The sequence below is a fragment of the Neomonachus schauinslandi genome, chromosome 13 (assembly GCF_002201575.2).
Source record: "Neomonachus schauinslandi chromosome 13, ASM220157v2, whole genome shotgun sequence".
Taxonomy (NCBI): Eukaryota; Metazoa; Chordata; class Mammalia; order Carnivora; family Phocidae; genus Neomonachus; species Neomonachus schauinslandi.
In genome coordinates, this window is record NC_058415.1 from 11,367,533 (window position 1) to 11,394,956 (window position 27,424).

At 43.6% G+C, this 27,424-nt stretch overlaps 1 protein-coding gene across 1 annotated transcript in view; it reads left to right on the top strand.

Moving 5' to 3' along the window:
• The first annotated feature begins 673 nt into the window (after positions 1-673).
• Positions 674-27,424, top strand: part of PIP5K1B (phosphatidylinositol-4-phosphate 5-kinase type 1 beta) — a 297,843-nt gene continuing 271,092 nt past the window's right edge. Inside the window, exon 1 of the mRNA XM_021694307.2 lies at positions 674-757. The gene's annotated coding sequence lies outside the window, so the exon portion shown is untranslated. The remainder of the gene's footprint in view (positions 758-27,424) is intronic.

Below are 27,424 nucleotides of genomic sequence, written 5' to 3' on the forward strand. Positions count from 1 at the left end.
CTCGGGGCCCGGCCCAGCCCGGCTCTCCGCGTCCCCATGCCCCGACTCCGGCGCCCGGTCCGACTGCGGCGGAGGCTGCCGCCGCCGCCGCTGCAGCTGCAAACCGGTCTGGCTTCCCTGCAGGGCGAGCGGGGATGGAAGCAAGGGGGTGGAGAGAAAAGGGGAAGAGCCTGGGCGGCCGGCGGGCGGGGCCTGCAGCCTCCCGGAGCCGCGGCGGCCGGCGCGCAGACTGCTCTCTCTGCGCCTCGCTCCGACTCAGGCGCGCACGGCGCCGGGACCCGCGCCCGAGCCCGAGCCCGAGCCCGGGGGCGCCGCTGCTCCTCCGCCCCCGGCCCCCGCTCTCCCCCGAGCGCGCTGCGCGGAGGCCGCGCCGGGCAGCGGAGCGCTCCGGCTGCTGGGGCTTTTCGGCTGCCGCTCGCTGCTCCGTCTGGCCGGAGGACTGGCGGGGAAGGAAGGGGAAAGCGGGGACACACACACTCGCCGCGGCGCGCGCGCACTGCACACTCGCAGCCGCGCGCCCCCGCCGAGGCGCGTCCCGGGCGAGTTTGGCCCCGCGGCTCCGGCCCGGCACCTGCCGGCTCCGCGCGCCGCGCCCCGCCCCCGCCCCGCCGACCCTCCGGCCCCCCGGCCCCTCCCGCCCCTCGCCGGCACAGATCTCCCGGCGCCGGGCGGGGGGAAGCAACTACATCCAGATAACTTGCAGACTGTGGCGCAACTGGTCTCGACAGCAGAGGCGCCCGAATGCTGCCCGGGTGAGGTAAGTTTCCTGCGCGTCCCCGGCCCCTCCTCCCTAGACCCTCCTCCAGGGCTGGGGTTCGGGGGCTCCGCGTCCTGAGGAACCCTGGAGGTCTCTACGCTCGCACTTTGTCCGCCTTGTGCTGGGGGTAGGGTGGAGGGTTGCGTGTGGACACCGAAGTGGGACCTTCATTCCACTGGGGCCACGGCGGCGCGCTCCCCGCGAGCACTCAGCCGCTCGCTCACCACCCCGACCCCCCCCCTTGGCCGCAGTGACCCTCGGGGACCTCTCTAGGTTCGCTGAAGCGGGAGCTCCCTCCCCTTTTCAGGGGAACCAGCTGAGTTTGGCAGCAGCAGGAGAGCTCTCCCACCACCCTCCGCGGGCGATAAACAGAGGCGAACTTGTCAGTCGCCCCTGGGATCTCAAGAGGGGCTTGCGAGTCGGTGTTCTGGTCATTTCTGGCGCCGAAGCCGGATTGCACAGATGCGGTACGGTTCCAGCCTAAATGCAGCGGCTGACTTGTGCGTTTCCCTCCGTTCTCTCCCCCAGCCCCGTCAACGTGACGCTCCAACAGCTGGGGCGGGGGGTGGGAGTGTGGGGGCCAGGAGAGGGAGAATGCCAGGGTTGATTCGTCAGGCCGGAGCCAAGAGTCGCCAAAACAGGAGACCACAAACGTCTGCTTATCTCTCATCTATGCAGATGAGCCTGTTGTATTTCTTATCCCCCACTTGCCTCTGGTGCCCGGCGTGGTTGGGTAGAAACCTGTTCCAGAGAAGTTGTTTGGATAGGCTGATGAATTCTTTCATCGGATCTACTGAAATCAGGGCTCTTAACAAGAAAATGCTAGTTACTCTGATGCTTTTTGAAGGCAGAGTGTTGCAGACCCCAAGCGCCACCCCCCAATTTTGCAGGACCTTTTCAGCCTCCCAGGGGCCCTCGCTCTAAGGCCAGTGACCCTTGAGAGACTTGTTGGGCCTCACAGTGTGTTAGTCTCCTGCAAGGAAAAAAAAATCGGTCTCCCCATCTGCACTCCTGAGAATGGATTTCGGGAACCTCTCTTGCCCCTCTGGTGACAAGCATCCACTCAGACTTCTGTCTTCTGTGGAAAGGCCGAAGTGTTCTGCAGTTGTTGGAGAAAAGCCCGAGGGTTGGTTTCATTACTCCTCTAATGTGTGATGAAGTAAAATAGTGCTCATGGAAGCTTTAGTCAGAGCATTTCCAGCTGAGAGGAGGCCCTGGGAAAGAAATCTTTCTCAGCCAAGTCCATGCCAGTGGCACGTTGAGTAAGCATCATGCATGGTCTCTGTGCATTCCTGGTACAGGAATGGGAGCTGAGACTCGGAGCACCCAGGAGAAAGCAGTGAAATCTGAGACTCACGAATAATGACATCTTAGTTGAGAAAGAAAACTGTTCAGAACTGAATGATCGAACCACATTACATTTCTGTCCAAATTAAGGAGACTAGAGGGTCTCATACTAGAGTATCTCATAATAATACTTTGCACTTGAATCAGTGCCTTGTTATTTGTGAATGCTTTTCAGTGCTCTCAGTAAGTTCTGGCCATTTCCGAGGGAGGTAGGGCAAAGATTATTAACCACATACTCAGAGGAGGAACGTGAGGCTCACAGATGGAGGGACTTAGCAAGGTCATAAGCGGCTGGACTTAGAGTCACAGGCACGTTCTCTGATATACTCCCACCCGACCCCCCCATCACTGCCCAGTGCTGGTTCTGTACTTGCGTACGGTTTCACAACGACCAGACTGCTTCTGCATTTATTGTGGTCTGTGCTGTCTCACTGTGAATCACTGTTCACATTTGACAGATGAGGAAACTGAGGTTTAGACAGGGATGGGAGTTTTCAGTGGTATCCTGTCTAAGCTAGTGAAGGTTACAAGACTAGAACCCAGAGCTCTTGATGCCCAGTCCGTGGCTTCGCAGATGATGCCATTGTCTCGCTTTTGATGGTGAGGAGGAGACGTGATGGATACTGCAATACCCTAGGGACTGTTATGCATGCCTGCTGGTGACCCGAGTTCTAGTTCTGGCACTCTATTTGGCTGTATGACCCCGGGGCCAAATCATATCACCTCTGAGCCTCAAGTGTCCCATATATGAAACAAGAGATTCATAATGAATTATCTTTTTCTAGTTTCAGCGTTCTGTTTAGCTAATAATTTATTGCACCTGTCATTTACTCCCCCTTCCCCTTGACCCTGTCCCATTTAGTGAAGGGAAAACATTTCCAGGGCACTTTAGCTTAGCATCTATATTGTTTAGTGTTATTATTTGACTTGGAAATATCCCGATGGGCTGCATGTCAAGATTCACTTGAATATCCCAGTCAACTCATACCTTTATTTTTAGACTTGGGAGTTTGTGTATAGTAAGTACTCAATCTATTGCCATTGAGTGAAGGGGGTGAATGAAATCACTCATAAGGAAAAAACATGCTGTAAAAAACAAAGCATCGCATCATGTACATTCCCAACATCTGCTGACCCGTCAGGTAATTTACCTACACGAGGTGTGCCTCTTGAAGCTGGCAGGTACTGGTGTCTGTTACTGCTCTCCTTCCCAAACACCGCATATAAAGAAGAGCTTTTCTTTCTCCATGTAGACAATAGACTCATGTCATCTCTGTCATGCTCCTTTGCTTGCCTTCCCCTCCCATAGTTGTTAGTATTGTGTAGCTGGCCGAAAGACGCATTCCTAGAAATTGACTTGTGCCCTTTTATGAAAGAGTTAGTCTTGAGGTGGAGAAACCAACCACTTTTTTTTTTCCTTTGAGTAAATTTCAAGCAGCTGCTAATACTGGCTGGTGGTTTCAGAGAGGAAACCTAATTAACAAAACCGACCTAGTTTCTGTTCCCCTTGAAGGGTCCTCTTTCCGTCCCTCCTCCCCATATACACAAAAGTTGTGTTTTTATTTTCAGAAGAAGGATGACAAAGAAGTAGAATGGTTCTTAAATATTATTAACAGATCTAGCAATTGGGATTGAGGTATGTCTTTGTGATAAAGAAATTATATGTTAAATAGTTCAGAGACTTGCGTGCTTTATGGATAAGACAGCTGAGGCATAGAGAGGTGAATTGACTTGCTCAGGGTCACACAGAAGTTTAGCAGGAGGAGCAGGGCTAATGTGGAATTCTTAAGAAGGTTTATATTTAAGGTTTTGCTGGGAGTTCTATGGTGAAGGTACATTTTGAGTTTTAGAAATCATAGAGGTTAACAGAAAACTTCTGCTTACTAGTACTTATTAGTGAAGTGGCATAATTTTAAATGATTTAGTATTTATATTTCTCAATGTTCTCATCCAAGCAGATACCATTAAAGAGAAAATGTTTGTCTGTTTTCATCTACTCCCTATGATTCTCTTGACTTACTTACATCACCAGATTTAGAATTAATACTTTGTTCCAACCAGTGCTTGGAGAAAGGGAACTATTTGAATAGAAATACAAATGTATTGTAGTTTTCCAAGCTTCTCTTCCTGGTAAATAAAGCCAGAAGCCAAAGGTGGAACTGCCATACAGCTGGTAAAGTCAAAAACGTGTACATTTCATTTGCATTTTCATTTTGCTTGTACTTCAGTTAAATGGTAAGTCAGAACATTTGATATCCTGGGGGAAAGAATACATTTTTTTTTTTTTTACTATGGCTAGAACCTTCCATCAGCTACACTGTAAAATTCAAGTCCTGAATGTATTTGTTGCAGAAACGTGTTCTTTGTATCAAATCTATTAACTGGAGTTGGAGAGTCCTTTTCTTTAAGAAGCTACCCAATTAGAACACTACATTATGAAGCTCACCTGTTCATTTGTGGACTTTTATATGGCCATGCTAAATGCCAGCCGAGTCAGAGAGGGAGGAAACCTAACCTTCTGTTTTAATATTTTTCTTTAAGTGGCGCTTGGGTGGCTCAGTCGGTTAAGCATCTGCATTCTGCTCAGGTCAGGCTCAGGTCATGATCGCAAGGTGCTGGGATGGAGCCCCACATGGGGTTCCCTGCTCAGCGGGGAGCCTGCTTCTCCCTCTCCCTCTGAGCCTCCCCCCCCCCACTCGTGCTCTCTTGCATGCTCTCTCTCAAATAAATAAGATCTTTGAAAAATTATTTTTTCTTTAAAAATAAAACAACCTCTAAACTTAATCTGATGAAATTTTTGAAACACTAGGTAGCAAACAGTTGACTGCCATTGATGAAGTCTTTAATTCAGCCAGGTTCCTTTCAGTGTAAAAGATGAGGCCGGAGAAAACAGGCTGGATTTTGTGTATTGCCTTCTTAGTTGTATCTACTTCTGTCTAGTTGTACCAGAGATGGATAGAGGAGGTGGTGATAGAGGAAAATTCAGGAACCCTACTCCAATGGGGTTACTCCTAGGGAATGTGGATTTCAAATATGGATAATAATTGGAACATGGTTCCATGTTTGCTCAGCAGGCAGCTCCTGGGCATTATTTTTAAGTCAAAACCCGTACTTGAATGGGCAGCTCCCTGAAGGATGTGTTCCTCTTGTAGAAAGTCTTCTGTGTTGTTAATGGGACTGAATAAACAACAGGGGTGCAGCAGGTTTTGGGGAGTGAGTTCTTGACACCTGTGGGTGAGTGAGTTCTTGACATAGTGGGTGAGTGAGTTCTTGACACTTGTTTTCTCTCAGGGTTTTAGAAAGTCACTTGTAATGTGGTGGTGAACTGTAAGGCATTGAGTGGACAATATTGCTCCCACTAAAACTGGGCCTGTGTGTTTTTCAAGTGGAGGTTCTTCGGGCAAGGGTTGGACTTCCAAGCACCGGGGGGCCTAGAGAGTATGATTACCTTGAATTGGAACTAAAGTTATGGGACGAAAGACAGGATGATAAAGAATTTATTTTGTGGGCACCTGGGTGGCTCAGTTGGTTAAGCGACTGCCTTCAGCTCAGGTCATGATCATGGAGTCCCGGGATCGAGTCCCACATCGGGCGCCCTGCTCAGCAGGGGCTCTGCTTCTCCCTCTGCCCTCTTCCCTCTCGTGCTCTCTGTCTCTCATTCTCTCTCTCTCAAATAAATAAATAAAAAATCTTTAAAAAAAAAAAGAATTTATTTTGTAAGAAAAGGGGGATACTGAAGCCTCTGCATCCAGGAATGCCGAGCAAGGGGTTTGGGAGGCAGATATCGTTCTAGCTAGCCATAAAAATCTATTTCTTTGCTTGATAGACTGGCACAAGGAATCCAGTAGATTCACCGTGTTGGGTAGTGGCTTTTCAACCTTTATTTAGTATTTTTTTAAGATTCTTTTCATTTATTTGACAGAGAGAGACACAGCGAGAGCGGGAACACAAGCAGGGGGAGTGGGAGAGGGAGAAGCAGACTCCCCGCTGATCAGGGAGCCCGATGCGGGGCTCGATCCCAGGACCCTGGGACCATGACCTGAGCTGAAGGCAGACGCTTAACGACTGAGCCACCCAGGCGCCCCGGTTTTCAACATTTAATACATACTTTCTTTCCTTTTTCAACCATGCCCACCATCATGATCTCTGGATCTTTGGGCATAACAATTTTTGATTAAGAAAGAAAACAAAACAACAGCAATGTAGTAGTAAGCATATCCTAGGTGTTTCACTAACAGTTGTCAGTGAGAAAGGTTAAGCATCGTGTTGTGTTTATCTTTGTATTCTTGGAACTTAGCACTATGCCTGGCAAATGGTAGGGATTTAGTAAATGTGTACTGAACAATTTATGCATTCAAACAAATACCACTCTTCAAAACTCAGGGACGTTTCATAATTATGCTAATGATTTTATTATTTTTCGGACCATTTTAGAAATGCCAGTAGTTTCAATTGTTGGCTTGTGGTCCTTCATCTTTCATCATAAATAGGGTTCATTCACCAGACCTCCAGCCTTTTTTTAACCAGCATGCCTACAAATGATCTTTTTTTTTTTACCTCTTCTTTAACAGAAATAATAATCTGAATATAAAATGTGTTATTCCTTTTATTATTTATAGGCATCAGATAAACATATTTTTAAAGCACCCGGAGTGGCTTAGTGTTGTGAGTTTGGCTCAGGAACACAGACAGGAATGGACTTTAAGCTTCTCTAAGTTAATCAGTTTAAGTGTCGCCTCCTCTGGGGACCGTGGCCTTCTCTGATCACCTAACCTAAAGGGAATCTTCCTTGTATGTTTTCTTTACTTACCACAGTGGATACTTACACATGTTTCTTTACTATACACACTGGATGCTTATACTTACGGGTCCTCCCAGGACCTTGTTTTCCTTTCACCTCTGCCCCAACTCACATCTAACTCTAGAAACTCCTTGAGGGCAGAAGCCATGGTTCTTTCACACTGTTGTTCAAGTGTTTAGTACAGAGTAGGCGCCCAGTAAATATCTGAATGAATGAATGAGTCCCCTCCATCCTGTCGAGATGAACTGGGCCACCACTGAGGTCACTCAAGCTGAAAGGTTCAGCTGTGAAGAAAGTTCTTCAACGTTGGCTGTGGTACCTCTGTGAGAATGACACCCAAGTCCTGCAGGAGGAGGAAACAGTGCTTGCTTAGGTGGAGAGATTCTGGCATGACGATGGGACAGGGTCTCTATTTAAAGAGCTTTTTCTTTTCGTTTACTCAGAAGTGAATGGTAGTGAGCTGATAAGTAGAACTTATCAAGCATGAAACAGAACATTCCCGAACTGTTAAAACAGGGCCTGGAAGTTCCTAAGGCGTAAACATTTGTCGTTCATAATTAAGACAGCTTGTGATAATCTACAAGGCAAATCGTAGGACGCTTCAGGTAAAAACTTCTCCATTTCAGCTGATTTTTCTTTAAATGTAGGACCCATCAGTAGCCCGACCCCAGGGAGGAAGCCAGGGCAGTGGTTCTCAGGTGTGACCCTGGAACAGCAGCAGCAGCATCACCTGAGAACTTGTTAAAATTCTCATAGTGTACCCCAGGCCCACTGAATCAGAGACTTTGGGGAAGGGGGGTACAGTAATCTGAGTGTGAGTTGGTCTCTGGATGGTGCTGCTGTCTCCCCAGTATTAGCAGGAAGTATTGAATCCGTTGCTCAAGGTATAAGCTTCCGGAAGCACTCTGTTTCCAGGTGAATCCCAGGGTGTGTGGAGAGGGGGCCATCTGCCTGCTTCTACAGAAATTCTAGGGAAGAAATAAAACCAGGCCTGGCTTTTCTCAGAGCCATATGGATCACAAGAGAACAAACTTGTATGACTGGATTGGGTATCTAGGACTTTAGATGGTCCGCAAAAGCTCTTGATAGTTGTGGTCCTGCTAAGCGATGGGTCCTCCCAGGACTGAGAGATACACCAGGGTATGTGGGTGATGAGGGGTAAGACATGCTCTATGCATCATTTATGTTTGGATGTTGCTCCAACAGGACACCAGGTAAGGGAATGATTTTATGAGCTGATGGTTGTCTAGGAAGAGGAGACAGTGGTGTTCTGACAGTTTTCAGAATATTTCAAGTCAGTTCAACATGCTGGTTACTGATGGAGTGCTTGGCCAGGACGGTACCGGGTGCTATGGGGTATGCAAAGAAGTCTAAACATGGTCTGGCTCAACTTGGCCAAGAACTTACTGTATTCCAGGCACTTTTGAAGTGTTGTTTCTTTAATCTTCACCATGCTCCTGAAGGTGACGCTGGAGGAAATGGAAACCTATTCAGATTATAATATGCTTATGAGCACAGGGCCTGTAAGGGGCGGTGCTGAGGTTCTAGTCATGGTTTTTCCGATTTTAAAGCCACATTCTTTTCTCTGCTTCATGCTGTTGCACGTCTTCCAAAAATGTAGTTTTGGAAGAAGAGATTTAAAAAGGAAGACCTTAAGTCCGTCTAAAATTTGGTTCTCCAGCCTGGGCCTCTCTATGAACTCTAGATTACATCACTGAAATTGTACTTATGTACTTGGGTGTCTCAAAGGCATCTCAGATTTTACACGGCTAAGACCAGAAGACTGGTTTTTTCCTCTCCATACCTGGTCCTCTTGCAGGGTTCCCTAGCTCTGCGGTGGGCACCAAGCCACACGAGACAGAAACTCGGGAGCCACGCTTGACCCCGTGGCATCTCAGCCATCCCGCGTTTCTGTTGCTTTTGCTTCCTGAACGTCTCCCCCTCGCCCACCCCCCAAATCCATCCACTTCTCATTGTTCCTGCTGATTGCATCCTAATCCAGCTTCTCAACCCTCTGCTGGATCCTAGCCACAGCCTGCCCGGGCTCCTGAGTCCTGTCTGGCCCTCCCCTCATCCAAGAGCTGGACCGCAGCCAGGTGCAGTTGAGGTGGCCGCAGAGGACCCTAGACTCTGCTAGCTGGATCCTTCCTGACCGTATGCTTCTGAGCCCTCTTGGAAGCAGACATACCCCGGCCTCTGTGGCTTCTCCAGGCTGGTGGCCTTGCAAACTCCTGCATGGTCTCCGAGGACTTGCTCCTGCAAACCAGTCTTTGCACATGGCTTTTCAGTCGCTCAGTCGCATTTGAGCTGGAAGTAAAAGGGAATCAGCCTGCCTTGGTTCAGGCGGCAGGAACAAAGTGCCATGAACGGGAGGGCTTGTAAGCAGCTGCAGTTCAGTTCTGACAGCCGTGGGGGCTGCTGAGGCCAGGGTGCCAATACTGTCATGTTCTCGTGGGCGCCCTTGGCTGGCTGCACAGTGCTGACTTCTCGTTGTGTCCTCACATGGTGGGAGGAGGATGAGGGGCCCTCCGGCGGGGGAGGGGGGGTGTCTCTTGTTTCCTAAGGGCACTAATCCCATTCCTAAGGGTCCGGCTCTCAATACCTAATCCCCTCCCAAAGGCCCCACCTCTTAATACAATCTTATGGGGGTGAGGATTTCCACATACAAATTTTGGGGAACTCAGCCATTCAAGACATCTGAGAGCCTTTTATGGCCATGTCATTGCCCTTTAAGAAATGCATTCTGGGGACACCCGGGTGGCTCAGTCGGTGAAGCTTCATGATCCCAGGCTCCTGGGATGGAGCCCCACGTTGGGCTCCCTGCTCAGCGGGGAGCATGCTTCTCCCTCTGCCTTCTGCTCCCCCTCCTTGTGCTCTCTCTCTCTCTCTCTGAAAAATAAATAAAATCTTAAAAAAAGAAGAAAGAAAAGAAATGCATTCTGTGTTGAAAGCCAATATACAGAGACCTATAAATAAATATATTTTAAAAATTTTCACGAAAGAATACTTTGTACTATATGAGATGCATTTTGGTATTTTCAGATATGTTCCTTCCTGCTTAACAACCTCTAGCAAACACGGGTCATGATCCACCAAATTGATTTTACTCCCCGATGGTGGGCCGAGACCTGGGATTTGGAAAGCACAGATCTTCTCCATCCTCCCCTCCCGTGCTGCCTGTGCAGGGGCTCAGACCAGAGGCCTGCGTTGATTGAGGAGCTGACCCTGCCTCCACGGCCAGTGCTCTTTCCTCTCGTCTGGGCGAATGGAGGGCCCTCTGCAGCGTTTTCATTTCTGTCAAGTAATCATGGTAAAACTTGCAGGGTAGGCGTCTGATCCAACTGGGAGATGGGGGAAGACTGACTTAGGAGGCTGCCCTGTCTGTTCCACAGGATAAACTACAGTGGTGAAACACAGCCTTTAAACTGGGGTATGTCTATATTTTTTCATATAATGCTCATCCTAAAGTTCATACGCATTTAATTTAGCAAGAACCTAAATACTATAAGAAAAAACAAACTATTGAAAAATATGTTAAGGGGCACCTGGGTGGCTCAGGTGGTTAGGTGTCTGCCTTCGGCTCAGGTCGTGATCCCGAGGTCCTGGGATCGAGCCCCGCGTCGGGCTCCCTGCTCAGCGGGGAGCCTGCTTCTCCCTCTGCCTCTGCCCCTCCCCCACTGCTCATGTTCTCTCTCTCAAATAAATAAATAAAATCTTAAAAAAATATATGTTAAGAACAATTTAACTTTTTTTTTTCTGCCTGAAATTCCCTGAGACATGGAGACTGCCCATTTGAATCTGCTGTTCAGGCATAAAATGTAAGGAGCCTTAAACTAGGGGCCTCTTGGCTACTCGGACTTTTGGGCAGGCTGTTGAACTGCTGGAGTACGTTTCCTGATTGCCAAGGGTTTGCTTGCTCCTTTAAGCGTCATAGTTTATTAAAGCTGATATTTGCACAGAAAATTTCCCCAGAGTTGTCACAACCTTCCCTAATTCTTGGAAAGATTACGTAGAACAGAGTATGTCTTTTATGCTTTCATAAAGTGATGGCTTTTGGATCTAGTCAGGGATGCAAAGCTCTTTGCCTCTGTACCAACTGGCCCCACTTTACTGTCTTTGAAAATCAAATCTGCCTTTTTTTGATTTTTTTTTCTTTTGGCCAGATTTCTGTGACTTTCAGCAGTGATAGCCCCTTCATTTATTGTTTGCTACTGAGAAGCTGTTGTGATCTTAGGAACCAAATAACACCCATATTGTCTGAATTGTGTTTCCCAAATAAATTCATATTCATTGAAATTGATATATTTTTTAAAAAAGAAAAAGTTTTTGAGGGAGGGCCTCAAGAGTTCTATTTGTACAGCAAACTGGCTTTAGTTGTTTCTCATTCACTCAGTTTATTGGCCAATAAAGAATATGTTTTTCTTATGTCGTGTTTCAGGGCTGTTCAGATAAATAAATTGCTACCTTTTGGCTGAGATATTCATGGTTTCTTTTTTCTCTTTATAAAGTATGTGTTTGCTGCATTACGACATAAAGCACACTTCCATAGACTTCTTCATTTAACTTAAACAGAGTTGTAATTTATGGGTGTGTTGATGACCATTTCACTTTTAAAGTTTGGTGCCTTTAGAGGTGGTAGATTACCAAAGGTAATTCTCTTCCCATGGGAGAAATGGCATAGAAAATTTCCCCAAATTTCCTGACGTCCATCTTCCACTGGAAAATGAACTTTAGTTCTTGCAATAAAACAAGTAAGGTGAATATGAGAAATTTAACTTTTTTTTTTTTTTTTTAAATGTAACTTCTTTAAGGAGTGATGTGAACCACACTGTTCTTGGGCTTGTGATGCATTACACCGAAACAAAAAACCAAACGTTGTTGCTTTAGCAAGCTGTTTTTAAATGATGCCCTTTGATTGTTTTTTTCCCCAGGACACACAGTTCAGACAGAGTAAAGATTTGTGGGAATGGAGTAAGTGGGAAGTCTCTCATGCTATGGGTTAAGAGAGAAACATGACTTTTGTTTAGGTTTGTAGAAAACAATGGGAATTCAGCTTTTAAGGTTTGTGTACAGTTGGGCTCCATTATTTAGTTTTGCAGTTTCTCAGAAACTCCCCTCCAAAGTGGCAGTTTATAAACAAAAACATGATGCATCATTTCATTTGGTGCAACCTTTATATAAGAAAGAGTCACTTTCTGTGTAAATGAGAAGACTTCTGGAAGCATTTTAGAGCTGAGTGGTAAGTGTCCACCATGTGCACCTCACAGCTTCTGAGACGATGATTAACAGTCCCTGTGGTTACATTTTTACTGGTTTCTTCTTTGTCTGCCTCCTTCACTGGAAAGTGGTTTCCCCAAGGGGAGGGACAGGACAGGGTTCTGGCCACTGATGTAGTCCCCACGCCTACGAAGGTGGCCAGTGCAAAGTGTCTTCTCCATTAACATTGGTTGGATGGACGAGTAAATGATTTCCTTAAGCCAGAACGTCTTTTTTCAACTTCCCAGCTAACCTTCCTTTTTATAATGCCAGCAGTCTAGCCTCTAGCCTTACCATTCCTCCGTGTTCTTTTTCTAGCCAGCAGCCTTGTTCAAGGCCAGATTTTCCTCTCCTTCTCTTTTTTTTTTTTTTTTTGCTTCCCTCACTTCTTGGCCGGTAGCTTTCAGAACAGTTGAGGAACTCATGCCTCACTCAGTCTTGGCCACTCATCCGCTCTTGTGATCCCAACTCTTACCTCTGTGAATAGTACCGCTAGGATTCTGACATTTTTATAGATTATATGGTAGATTATAGATTATATTATAGGTTGGCATTGCAGATTATATTAGCTATCCTTGTAGCTGGCACCTTTTAAAAAAACTGAGAATATGTCCCTTCCCACATTCTAAATTTGCATCAAAGTTACCCTCATTCTTTTTGCTGACTTTCAAAATTTTAGCAGACTTTATTTTGCTCATCCCCGTTTCTCTGCTGCTTCCAAGTCCTGAGGACTTAGAGAGAAACACGTTCTTCTCTATTCTCACTTACATTTCCTCTATGAACACCTCTTACCTGGACTATTGTAACAGCTTCCCAAATGGCTTCTATACCCCCCCTTCCTTTAATTATTCGTAGTACCTGCTATCAGAGGTTATAATTTTGGCATCATCAGACCCCCAGATGCTTAGATGCTCTCCTGTGCCTGAGATCTCAGTGCTTTGGTTTGATCCACAAAACCATCCCTAGTCTGGCCCTCATGGACCATTCATTGTCATTGTTGTCACTGTCGTCCTTCTAAGAGTATGATGTGACCACACGTGCCGTTTCTTAAATGCTTACTGTGTACCAGGCACAGTACAGAAGAAGACATGAAGTCATGAAGGTTTTCAGTGCTTTTTGGAACCATGTAATCACATGATGGGTAGGGTGGGTGTGGGTGGAAGGAGATAGGGCTGCAGGGGGCTCTTGGGGCCAGACCGGGGACATCGTGTTCGAAGTGCTAAGGAGCGTTAACTTTTCTTCTATAAGCAGTGAGGCAACAGCTAGACGATTTTCATGGACAAGTATTGAGCTCATGTTTTATGTTAATCAGCAACTTGGGCTATAGTTTGGGAGATGAGTGAGGCGAAGGGACTGGAGACAGGGGCAGGGAGAAGGGGGTTAGTTACAGGAGAGATGAGGACCTGATTAAGGTATGGGGATGGGGAAGAGGAAGCAGATTGGAAATTTAGAAAGGAGAATTTATAGGACTGGAGCACCACTTGTGTGTGAATTTTGAGGGAACAGGAGTAGTGCAAGATAGTTCTCCGGCTTTTGGCTTGAGTGGCTGCAGAGATGGGGGCGTGATGGTCAACAGAGTACTGAGAAGAGGCCGCATGGACGTGGTGGCGGTGGCAGGAAGGCTGTGATCATGAGCCCAATATTGAACATGCGTTGGAGATATCTGTGGCATGTCGAGGTAGAGGGTGGCTGTAAGGGGAGAGGTCTATGATGGAAACACTGGCCATGATGGTCCTAGGCTGTGAGCAGCGATTCAGGTCAGGGGAGTGGATGAGATTGAGTAGAACACCCAGGGCTAGAAGGCAGCTATATGAGTGTGGCTGTAAGGAGAGAGCCCCAGGATGGAGAGAGCGTTCAGATGTCTCCCCAGTGTCTAAAGCCATGGGATGAAATGAGACTTTGCTGGAAGGGATTATAGACAAAGAAGAGAAAATGTCTGAGAACCAGCATGATTCCCTGATCTTCGTTTGCAGTTTTTTTTCTCCATACCTTGGCTTACCACATTTGTTCTTACTGAATCTTATGTTTTCTTCTCCGTTTAAGGAAATGGCCTCAGATTTTCATGACGCCACCTACGTCCCAGTGTTTGGGAAAGCTGCTCTGACCCCCTCTGATTCCCACCCTCTGTCGCTCTGAAGTGACATTCCCTTTGGCTTTCTTGCTCTTCTGACTCTTCTGGAGCTTTCCCTGCAGGCTGACTTTTCATTTGTTCTCAGCTTATCTTTCCAAGCGGACTTGGAGTCCTGACAACAGGAACCATGTCTTCTCTTGCTTTGTGTTTCCCACCCAGCCTGACGGCTCCAGGGTCTTCTACATGTTATTGGCCTTGGTTCTCCTTCAGAAGAATGAAGTAGAAAGGCGAATAACTCAAAGTTCTCTAAAGATTTATATCAATTCATGCACCCTGAGCTAACCTGAAGGTGCTTGCTTATAGTGCATTTGTAGCTGGAATGTTCTATTTCTCCCTGGGGGGAAAAATGCTTTAATTTATAAAAAGGTCCACAAAACCAGTGCAGAATTCTTAACCATCTGAGCCACCCAGGCGCCCCACCAGTGCAGAATTCTTGTAATTTGTTATTCTCACTATTTGGAGCTATGAGCAGAAGGGAAGCTATCTTTTGGCCTCTCCCCTGCACCTAGTATTACTTAGGGCAAGCAGAGTTTATCTCCTGGTTTCCTTGGGTCATTCTTCCTGTGTTTTTAGATAACATTTGCATACATTTGCACAGGTTGAATCTGGACGCAGCAAGAGCTCTGGTCTGAGAAGCAGGGATTCTGGCTCATCTTGCCCTTCTCCTGACATTTTGATGACCTCTGGTCAAGTGGCTTGACCTCTTTTGTGGTATTCTTCCCTCCACCCCCCCATCTGTTGAATGAGAATCGATACACTGGCTCCTGGCTAATTCAAAGGCATGTTGTGAGGCCAAATGAAATGAAGGCCTTTAAGGTTCTTAGAACAAAAGCCTCATGCACATTATTTCGTAAGAGTTACAGGTCACGCTCCGGACAGCCACATTTATAGCCTGTGGGTAAGTAGATCTGAAGCAAAGGGTGCAGCATCTGGTGTGCCCGGCTTCCCATAAAAGAAGAACTCTCCTTCCTTATTCCCAGGGGCCAAGGGTGAAAAGTGGGATGCTTGGCCAAAGTCTGATCAGAATTCCAGAATTTAAACACATCCTCAGTGTGGGTGAGGAGAGCAACATAGCTTTATTTTTAAAAAGAGATGAGTCTTGGATATGGAGGCTTGTTGAAGAAAGCAAAACTCATGTTGACCTGTTAAAAAAAAATGGAATGCTGATAGGCAACAGATAATTCATATGACAGATTCCAAACTAGGATAGATGCTCAGGGTATGAAGCGAGTTCATTGCTTGCTCGGTTTAGATTGTATGGTGTATGGCCGTCATTATCCTACCTTACAGAGCACCTAATGTCATGCCTCACGTACAAAAATGGTCAGTGTTTCAGTTAGTGTCTATTTAGGTGGAATAGGAGAAGATCCTAGAAGTCATCGAGAAGGTACTTTTAAGATCTACGGAATCTTTAAGGTTGTTTGAGGCTAATGGGACATTCCTTAGATGAGAAATTAAATGAAAACTGAATGATAGCAAAATGTACAGTCTGATGACCTGTATCAAATGGCAGAGGGGTTTGGCTGGAGTTCCTGATGTGAGTGATACCAGATCCAAAATGAAGGGAACTCACGAAGTTGAACATTGTTGGAATAGGGTCTATGACAGTGGATCTATAGTCATGACTTCGGGTCAGAGACCAAAAATGTATTTCCTTGCTTCGCCTGGCAGTTGGCATAGTGGCATAATCATAATCATACAGGTGCACTTTCTTGGTTTTCGGTGCTTAGAGTCAGACTGTGGCCTAAGCATGGTGGACTTGGTTATGCATGCAGGCTAGATGGCAAATAGTAACAACCTCAACAGAGTAAGAGCATAATTGACAGAAGTTGGGATGACGTCAAAGCAGGGAGAGGAGAGAATAAATGTGCTAATGTCCTCATCTCCTAAAATGGTGGAGTAAGATAAGATTGTTAAAAGTTGTGGAATTCGAGAGTTGTGCCATCTTGCTTTCCCACCAGTGGTGTGAGAGTTCCAGTTGCTTCATATCTTCATCAACGCTTGGTATGCTCCATCTTTAGCATTTTTTATATTCTAGTTGGTGTATAGTGGGGGCCCATTGTGCTTTTGAATCGTATTTCCCTCATGGCTAATGATGTCGAGCACCTACTTGTGTGTTTATTTGCCATCCTTATACATTCTTTGGGAAGGTGCTGAACTCATGTATTAATTTTAGTAACTTTTTTGCGACATGCCTAGATTTTTTTTAGTTAGACAATCATGTCTGTGAATAAAGGCAGTTTTGCTTCAATCAAGAAAAAATTGGTGGAAATACAAATGAGGACTTGAGTACTTAGAATTAGGAAGGTAATGGGGGCGCCTGGGTGGCTCAGTTGGTTAAGCGTCTGCCTTCGGCTCGGGTCATGATCCCAGGGTCCTGGGATCAAGCCCCACATCGGACTCCTTGCTCTGCAGGGAGCCCACTTCTCCCTCTCCGCCTCGCTTGTACTCTCTCACTGTCTCTCCTTCTCTCTTTCTCAAATAAATAAATAAAATCTAAAAAAAAAATTAGGAAGGTAATGAACAGAAGAAATAAAACATTATGAGGAAAATCCTTGCAGTGAGCCAAGAATAAGAAATTTAAGCATGTTACCAAGTTACGGAGATGACCACTAAGAAACCAAAACAGAGAATTTTGAGAACGGTCGTCTTGGAAGAATAACAGCAGGAACGGGAAAAATCAAGAAGGGTTCATTCTCATGAAGTTTTCTCTATCATTTGATACGTTACCTTGCACATGCATGCCTTTGATAAATCACTGGTATGTTAGGAATTAGAACATAGAGATATAAAGCAACATGAAGCAACTAAAATGGGTAGAGTGTAAGAACTGAATATCATAAAATAAGAAATGCTAGGGGAATAGTCATTGATTAGAAAGTCGTAGAAGAGAAGGAAGTTAGAAGAAGTGCCCTCAAATGACAAAGCTGATGAATACCTAGCATTTGCTTGGGTGCTTCCTACATTCCAGGTACTTTCTAACCAATAAAATCGTGTTAACTGGTTTAATATTCATAGCAACCCATGAGGTAGGTACAGTTATCATCATTTTACAAATGAGGAAACTGGGGCACCGGGGTGGCTCAGTCAGTTAAGCCTTTGCCTTCAGCCCAGGTCATGATCTCAGGGTCCTGGGATCGAGCCCTGCAAGCCCCATGCCGGGCTCCCTGCTCAGTGGGGAGTCTGCTTCTCTCTCTCCCTCTGCCCCTCCCCCCTCCTCGTGTGCACACAGACTCCTCTCTCACTCTCAAATAAATAGATAAAATCTTAAAAATAAAAAAAGAATTAAAAAAAAAAGTAAATGAGGAAACCATGAAGCGGAGATTTTTTTTTCCTTTTTTTTTATTCTTATGTTAATCCCAATACATTACATCATTAGTTTTAGATGTAGTGTTCCATGATTCATTGTTTGTGCATAACACCCAGTGCTCCATGCAGAATGTGCCCTCCTCAATACCCACCACCAGGCTAACCCATCCTCCCACCCCCCCTCCCCTCTAGAACCCTCAGTTTGTTTTTCAGAGTCCATCGTCTCTCATGGTTCGTCTACCCCTCCGATTTCCCCCGCTTCATTCTTCCCCTCCCGCTACCTTCTTCTTCTTTTTTTTTCCTTAACATATATTGCATTATTTGTTTCAGAGGTACAAATCTGAGATTCAACAGTGTTGCACAATTCACAGCGCTTACCAGAGCACATACCCTCCCCAGTGTCTATCACCCAGTCACCCCATCCCTCCCACCCCACCCCCCACTCCAGCAACCCTCAGTTTGTTTCCTGAGATTAAGAATTCCTCATATCAGTGAGATCATATGATACATGTCTTTCTCTGTTTGACTTATTTTGCTCAGCATAATACTCTCCAGTTCCATCCACGTCGTTGCAAATGGCAAGATCTCATTCCTTCTGATGGCTGCATAATATTCCATTGTATATATATACCACATCTTCTTTATCCATTCATCTGTCGATGGACATCTTGGCTCTTTCCACAGTTTGGCTATTGTGGACATTGCTGCTATAAACATCGGGGTGCACGTAGCCTTTCGGATCCCTACTTTTGTATCTTTGGGGTTAATACCCAGTAGTGCAATTGCTGGATCGTATGGTAGCTCTATTTTCAACTTTTTGAGGAACCTCCATACTGTTTTCCAGAGTGGCTGCACCAGCTTGCATTCCCACCAACAGTGTAGGAGGGTTCCCCTTTCTGAAGCGGAGATTTTAAGCACAGTATTCGAAGCCACACAGCTGGATTTCAGAGCCAGGTGGTCCAGCTCCAGAAACATCTCCCTTGGCCACCGTTCCTTGTTATGTCTCACAGAGGGCGATTGGTATGACACCCCACAGTGCATCTAGTGTGCGATCCTTGATCCTCAAATGACTTGTTCTCTGAAACTGTCTTCTAAAGTGGTCCCTAACTTTAGTTCATTTGTAATTCACCAGATATTTCAGTGCCTGTTAACACAGTTCTAGGTATTAGGATTATTCCTTTTGAGTGAGGGAGGCCTGGGTATAATTTATAATTTACATATGGTGTCTAATTTAATATATAACTTTAATATGCACGTGAGTGTATTTTGTATACAGGTGGTATGAGATATTTGCACATGTAATTTAATACAAGATATTGTGGGGAAAAAAAGCAGGAGAAGGAGAGGAGTGATGGGAGCAGTGGTCGGAGGGTGGGGGGCGGTTCTTCTCCAAGGGAGGAGAATATGTAGGAGAACTGTCTTAGCTGGGGCTGCTGTAACAAGGAGACCACCGGCTGGGTGGCTTAAACAACAAACATTTCTTTCTTAGAGTTGTGGAAGCTGGAAGTCTGAGATGCGGTGCTGGCAGGTGCAGCGTCTGCTGAGAGCCCACTTTCTAATTCGTAGGTGGCAATCTTCTTACCGTATCCTCACGTGGCAGAGAGAGGGGAAGCAACCCCCCCCCCCCCCCCGCCCCGCCGCTGTCTCTTCTTAGAAGGGCATGGGATCCCATTCACCAGGGCTCCACCCTCATGGCTTTATTTCCTTGCAAAGGTCCTGCCTCCTAATACCATCAGACTGGTTAGAATTTCAACATAGGAATTGGGGGGGAAAGCGCACAAACACTCAGGCCAGAGCAAGCATAGTTCTGCGTGATATGGACGAGCACACTATACAGATTTGGGGAAAAGCATTCCAGGCAGAAGGAATAGAAAATGCAAAGCCCCGAGGCAGAGCTCCTTGTTTGAGGTGCTATGTGGACCTCAAACCAGTATGGCCAGAGCTGGGGGAGTGGAGGGGAGAACTTGGGGCCATGGCAGGTAGCATCTCCTAAACCTGGTGGTGACTTTGGGTTTTATTTTTGGTGTGATGGGAAGCCCTTAGAGGGTTGAAAAAAGGAAAAGGACATCAATGAGAACGTTCTGCACTGTATCTCATGAAGAGGCTGTATGTTTCCAAACCGATGGTGTTTTACTGGTCAGTGAAAGTTGGGATGAATGAGTGAAACTGCTGGAGAAGTCTGGTCCTCTGTGGACAAGGGAAAATTTCTGTCTGCACCATACTACCATATGCCTTCCTTAAAGGTGATTTACTGGGGGCACCTGGGTGGCTCAGTTGGTTAAGTGTCCGACTCTTGTCTGGCTCAGGTCATAGTCTCAGGGTCGTGGGATCCAGCCCTGTGTAGGGCTCTGTGCTCAGCATGGAATCCACTTGAGATTCTCTCTCTGCCCTTCCCCTGGCTCGTGCGTACATGCATGCGCGCACTCTTTCTCTCTCTCAAATAAATATGTCTTTTTTTAAAAAACAGTAATTTATTGGCTGAGACAAAATAGAGTGTGGCTACATAGAGATGCTAATTCATTGTACCATTACGGATTGCTTTCTATGTTGAATAAAATACATGTGTTTAAAAACCATTAAAAATTTGTGTTTCTTGGCTATAAAGGAATAATTGCAAGGATATATCCGGGGACTGTTGTGTGGGATGCATAAGGAGAGGTAAGAAATTTTGAAGGAAAGGTTTAACTTGAATTTAAAATATTTGGATAAATGGAGGGATGCCTGGGTGGCTCAGTGGGTTAAGCGTCTGCCTTTGGCTCAGATCATGATCGCAGGATCCTGGGATCGAATCCCGCATTGAGCAGGGAGCCTCCTTCTCCCTCTGCCTGCTCCCCCTGCTTGTGCTCTCTCTTTTTCTTTCTCTCTTTCTCTCTGACAAATAAAATCTTTAAAAATAAATTAAAAAAATATGTGGATAAATGGAAATACTAGATATCCAAATACATTCATTTTTTTCAATGAAACAAGAATTTAGCAACCATTCTTTCTTTTGCATCCTCACCATTACTTATTATCTCATTTTTATTATAACCATTCCAGTGGGTGTGAGGGGTAATCTCATTGATCTGTGGTTTTGATTTGCATTTCCCTGATCATTAGTGATGTTGCACATCTTTTCATATGCTTAACAGCCACTTATATATCTTCTTTAGGGAAATGTCTTTTCAGATCCTTTGCCCATTTTTAATTGGGTTGTCTGTTTATTAAGTTTTAATCGTTCTTTAGATAGTCTAGGTATAAGTCCTTTATCAGATACATGATTTGCAAAAATATTCTTTGTCTTTGTGTTGTCTTTTTTGCTTTTTCATGATGTCCTATGAAGCATACACGTTTTTAATTGCAGTGAAGTCTCATTTTTTCTTTGGTTGCTTGTGCTTTTGGTGTCCTACCTGAGAAATCTTTGTCAACTACAAGGTCACAAAGATTTATGTCTGTATTTTCTTCTAATTGTTTTATGGTTTTAGCTCTTAGATTGTGCTCTTTGGTCCATTTCAAATTAATTTTTGTACGTGGTATAGAGTAGGGGGTCCAGCTTCGTTCTTTTGCATGTAGATATCCATTTGTCCCATTAATGTTTGTTGAAAAGACCATTCTTTCCCCATTTAGTCATCTTGGCACCCTTGTCCAAAATCGATGTACCATAAATACAAGGGTTTATTTCTGGACTCTCATTTCTGTTCCATTGATCTATATGTCACTTCTTTTTTTTTTTTTAAGATTTTTATTTATTTATTTGTGAGAGAGAGAATGAGAGACAGAGAGCACGAGAGGGAGGAGGGTCAGAGGGAGAAGCAGACTCCCCGCTGAGCAGGGAGCCCGATGCGGGACTCGATCCCGGGACTCCAGGATCATGACCTGAGCTGAAGGCAGTCGCTTAACTGACTGAGCCACCCAGGCGCCCCTATATGTTACTTCTTAATGCCAGTACCAACTGTGTTGCTTACTGTAACTTTGTCATAAATTTTAAATTGGAAAATGTGAGTCTCCCAACTTTGTTCTTCTTTTCCAAGATTATTTTGGTTCTTCTGAGTCCCTTGAATTTCCATATGAATTTTAAAAGCCTGTTGTCAGTTTCTGCAAAGAAGCCACCAGCAGTTTTGATGGGGACTGCACTGAATTTGAAGATCAATTTTGGGAAGCATCGCCATATTCACAATATTAAGTATTCTAACCCATAAATAGAGAATGCCTTTCCACTCATTTCACTCGAATTTAATTTCCTTTAAAAAAATTTTCGACCTGTTATCATTACAACACCTTCCAGAAATTACAGATTTTATTTATTTATACTCATCTCATTTCAGAAAGAATTTGAGGTGGCTGACCAAATGGTGTATGAATATAATACGGTCAGAACAACGGAGCAAGCCAGGGAGAGGGGAAGCTGGTGATAGGAAAGTAAGACCAAAAGAGCATGGTTAGTAAGTAAACACATGCCTCAAGGTATTGAATGAATATTTGCTAGATTGGGATAATCAGTTTTGCCCCAGACTTTCCAGTGGCTTATTTTACCCTTTAATATGCTCTAGTATAGAACAAAATGTAAAGAAATATAACCCTTAGGCATACACTTTCTCCTAAGTTCAGCTGTTACCAACTTCAATGCAAATAAAGCTTGGCTTTTCTTTTAAATCTCAGGAAAGTAGTTCCTTTCTCTCACATCCACCATTTCCAGTGGGAAGATGGTGATGTACCACTTACCACAGAGAGGTGTCCCAGGTCTCCCTCTCACATCTTGCTGTACAGGAAGGTCCAAAGAAGAGAGAGGCTTTTGTTCCCAAGCTCAAGTGCATACCCTCTTGGTAGGAAGGAATTAGCCTTGGTGGAAGGAAAGACTTTAAACTTCCCTTCTCCAGTACTTCCCAGTGTTTTAATGTTTCATATTCTTGCTCCAAAACAGGAAAGAGTCTCCTGCACCTCTGGTCCTTATCCAGATACAGTGTGCACTCTCTGTGGTGATGATTTTATTCCAATCGAGATGTTACCTTAGCAACCAATTTACCAGCTCATTCAATTAACATACTTCCTATCTGTAATCAATACTCATTAGTGCTGAATCACTTCTTTGATTTGCTGTATTTTTTTTTACTTTATTTTTATTGAAGTATAGTTGACATGCAATATTATATTAGTTTTAGGTGTATAACGTAGTGATTGAGCATTTGTGTACGTTACAAAATGGTCGCCACAATAAGTCTAGTTACCGTCCGATACCATACAGAGTTGTGACAGTATTATTGACTATATTCCTTAGGCTCTACTTTATATCCCCCTGACTTATTTGTTTTCTAACTGGAAGTTTATACTTCTTGATGCCCTTGACTTATTTTGCCCATCACTACCTCCTTCCTCTCTGACAGCCGTCAGTTCTCTGTATTTGTGAGTCTATTTCTGTTTTGTTTCGTAGGTTTCATGTATAAATGAAATCATACCGTGTTTGTCTTTCTCTGAGTTATTTCACTTAGCAGAGTACCCTTGTGGTACACCCACGTTGTCACACACGACAAGATTTCAGTCTTTTCTACAGCTGAAGAATATTCCAGGGTATGTGTGTATCACAATTTCTTTATCGATTCATTCACTGATAGATGCTTAGGTTGTTTCTGTATCTTGGGTATTGTAAATAATGCTGCGGTGAACATGAAGGTGCATACACCTGTTTGAATTCATGTTTTGTTTTCTTCAGATAAATACCCAGAAGTGGAATTGCTGGATCATTCTATTTTTAAGTTTTTGAAGAAACTTCGTACTGTTTTCAGTAGTAATTAGGCCAATTTACATTCCTACCACCAGTGCACAAGGGTTCCCTTTTTCTCCACATCCTCACCAACCCCTGTTTTCTTGCCTTTTGATACTGGCCATTCTGACAGGTATGAGGGGATATCTCATGATTTGCATTTCCCTGATGATGAGTGATGTTGAGCATCTTTCCATGGACCTATTGGCTGTCTTTGGAAAAATGGTCAGATCTTCTGCCCATTTTTAATTGGATTATTATTATTATATTGGGTTGTAGGAGTTCTTCATATACTTCGAATGTTAGCCCCATATTTGATGTATGATTTGCAAATATCTTCTCCCATTTGGTAGGCTGCCTTTTTATTTTGTTGATAGTTTCCAATGCTATGGAGAAGCTTTTAGCTCGAGGTGGTCCCACTTCTTTGTTTTTGCTTCTGTTGCTTTTGCTTTTGGTGTCAAATTAAAAAAAAACATTGCCAAGACCTGTATCAAGGAGCTTGCTGCCTTCGTTTTCTTCTTAGGAGTTTTATGTTTTTCGGCCTTACATTCAAGTATTTAATCCATTTTGAGTTAATTTTTGTGTATGGTGTAAGAAAGGGGTCCCGTTTCATTCTTCTGCATGTAGCTGTCCAGTGTTCCCAGCCTCATTTATTGAAGAGACTATCCTTTCTTCATAGTATATTCTTGGATCCTTCGTTGTAAATTAATTGACCATATATGCCTGGGTTTATTTCTGGGCTCTCTGTTCTGTTCCATTGATCTGTCTGTCTGCCGTTATGCCAATAGTTATGCCAATTAGTTACCGTTATGTCTACCGTTTGTCTATCGTTATGCCAATTAGTTACCGTTAGTGCCAATAGTTATGCCAATAGTTATGCCAATTAGTTACCGTTATGCCAAATACCGTTATTTACTGTTTTTTGTTACAGTAGCTTTGTAGTATGGTTTGAAGTCAGGAAGCACAATGCTTCCAACTTTGCTCTTCTTTCTCAAAATTGCTTCAGCTACTTGAAGTTTGTTATGGTTCCATACAAATTTTAGAATTGTTTCTTCTAGTTCTGTGAAAAATGCCATTGGAATTTTAATAGGGATTACATTGAATCTGTATATTGCTTTGGGTAATATGAACATTTTAACAATATTCTTGCAGTCAGTGAGCACAGAATATCTTTCCATTTATTTGTGTCTTCTTCAGTTTCTTTCATTAAGGTCTTGTAGTTTTCAGTATAGAGGTCTTTCATTTCCTTGGTTTAATTTATTCCTAGGTGTTTTTTTTTATGCAGTTATAAATGGGATTGTTTTCTTAAGCTCTCTTTCTTAGTGTTCATTATTAGTGTACAGAAATTGTATCTTGATTTTGTGTATTGATTTGCATTTTGCAGTTTAATTCATTTGTTAGCACTAACAGTTTTTTGGTGGAATCTTCAGAGTTTTATTTACATAATATTATATCATCTGCAAAAAGTTGACAGCTTTACTTCTTTCTTTTCGATTTGGATGTCTTATGTCTCTTTTTCTTGCCAAATTGCTGTGGTTAGGGCTTCCAATACTATGTAGAATGAAAGTGGCGGGAGTTTGTATCCTTGTCTTGTTCCCGATCTTAGAGTAAAATCTTTCAGCTTTTCATTGTTGAATATGATGTTAGCTGTGGGCTTGTCATATATGGCCTTTATTATATGGAGGTCTATTTCCTCTAAACCCACTTTGAAAGTTTTTCATCATAAATGGATGCTCAATTTTGTCAAATGCTTTTTCTGATATCTGCATCTATTGAGATGATGATAGGATTTTTATCTTTCATTTTGTTAATGTGGTGTATCACGATGACTGATCTGTGGATATTGAACCATCCTTGCATCCCTGGAATAAAGCCCACTTGATCATGGTATATAATCTCTTTACTGTATTGTTGAAATGGGTTTGCTAATTTTTTTGAAGACTTTTGCATCTACATTCATCAGGAATACTGGCTTGTAATTTTATTTAATTTTTTAGGTTTCCCAGTTCATTAGCATAAAATTGTTTTTTGTAGTCTCTTAGGATCTCTTGTATTTCTCTTAAGATCAGAAACAGAAATACTGTTTCATTTCTGATTGAGATGATGATATGATTTGCATTTCTGATTTTTTAAATAGTTATTGAAGAGAAAGAGTGAATCCTTAATTTTGATCATTTAGAATGAAGTATATTTTGGTTTATTTCTGGGAGATAGTAAAATCTCCAGTCTAATTTATCTTCCAAAATATAAAAGGAAGCTAAAATCTTAACATATTCAATTGTTTTAAGAAATTATATTAGAGCCAATAAAATAAGAATTTTTAAAACACCTATGAAATAGGGAAAATATATCTACACACACACAAGGTTAGTATCCATAATATACAAGGCACAGATAGTATTATGCTACAACCCGTCTTTATTTGGATAAATGGTTAAAGGTTAAATATTATCAGTTTTACACATCAGAAAGACCAGTGTGCGCAAAAAGAACCAAACATGGTAATGACGAAAGAAATGCAACCTAAGGTAAACTGAGGTTTAAAAAAATAATTAAAATGGTAAGTTACGGGGCGCCTGGGTGGCTCAGTCATTAAGCGGCTGCCTTCGGCTCAGGTCATGATCCCAGGGTTCTGGGATCGAGCCCCGCATCGGGCTCTCTGCTCAGCAGGAAGCCTGCTTCTCCCTCTCCCACTCCCCCTGCTTGTGCTCCCTCTCTCGCTGTCTCTCTCTCTGTCAAATAAATAAATAAATAAAATCTTAAAAAAATAAAATAAAATGGTAAGTTACAATGTTGGTGTGACTGTGTAGAATTGGAAATAATTGCACATGATTGGTAGCATTCAAATTGGTACATATTTCCTGAAGGGGCAACAATTTTATTTAACAAAAGCCATTATAACGAATGTACCCTTTGATTCAGTAATTTCTCTTGGCAGGGGAAAAAGTAGGAAAAACAAATCTCGTTAGAACATTGTTACTTTTAATAATGAAAGACTACATTGTTATCTAACACTGGGGGAAATGATAAGACAAGGTATAATAGCTCATAACAATACACTATTATTGGGGCATCTGGGTGGCTCAGTCGTTAAGCATCTGCCTTCGACTCAGGTCATGATCCCAGGGTCCTGGGATTGAGCCCCACATCGGGCTTCCTGCTCAGCGGGGAGCCTGCTTCTCCCTCTCCCAGTCACCCTGCTTGTGTTCCCTCTCTCGCTGTCTCTCTCTCTCTGTTAAATAAATAAAATCTTTAAAAATAAATATATATGTAAAGGTGAGGATAGGACAACTGAAGAAATACCCCGCAAGCCTAATTGGGACTAGTATCAGTTCCCAAAAAATGAGCCATTTCAGGAGATGAGATTTACTTTTGGATTAAAAAATATCTTAAAAGAAGGTTTTAGATCTAGTATACTAGCCCATATCCAATTACATTTTTAAATTCTGTACATAGAACACAGATTTCTCAATTGTTAACCAATATCGTGCTTTTTAAGTACGATGATAGATAACTAAACTCAAGGAAAAGCAGAGAATTTCAGGAAGTCCACAGGAGTCATTGGAATGGAATTTGACTTGGACTATGTTGAGAAATAAAACTCTTGAGCTTGTCACATCAGGTATATTGGAACTGACAATAAATTCCAAGGATTTTAGTGGGTGCTTAAAATGGGCCCTACCCATTTTATATATACACTAAGTACGAATACAGATCAGCTAGAAGGGAAACAGGAAAGGGATTGTGGATTTCCTGATTGTTTGGAATTTACAGTGTTGCTCCAGTTTATGTCCTTTGTTCGTGAGAATTATCCCTGAGAAGGGGGTGAGACTCGGCCACTTCCTTTACAGTCTTAGTTAAAAGCTACTGCTCCTTACTTATTCTTCAATCATTAACAGGTGAACAGATATTATCTCCATAGCCATTACTGTTAAGGAAAGTTACCTTTAGCCCAAGTCTATGGACCCTTTTGAATATGTGCGATAATTTAGTTTCAAAGGTCATATATCACGTATGAGTGCTGCTTTAGAATCTTCGAGGCTGTTCTAGACTAACTCTTGATGTCTGAAAGTTGCAGTGTTTCAG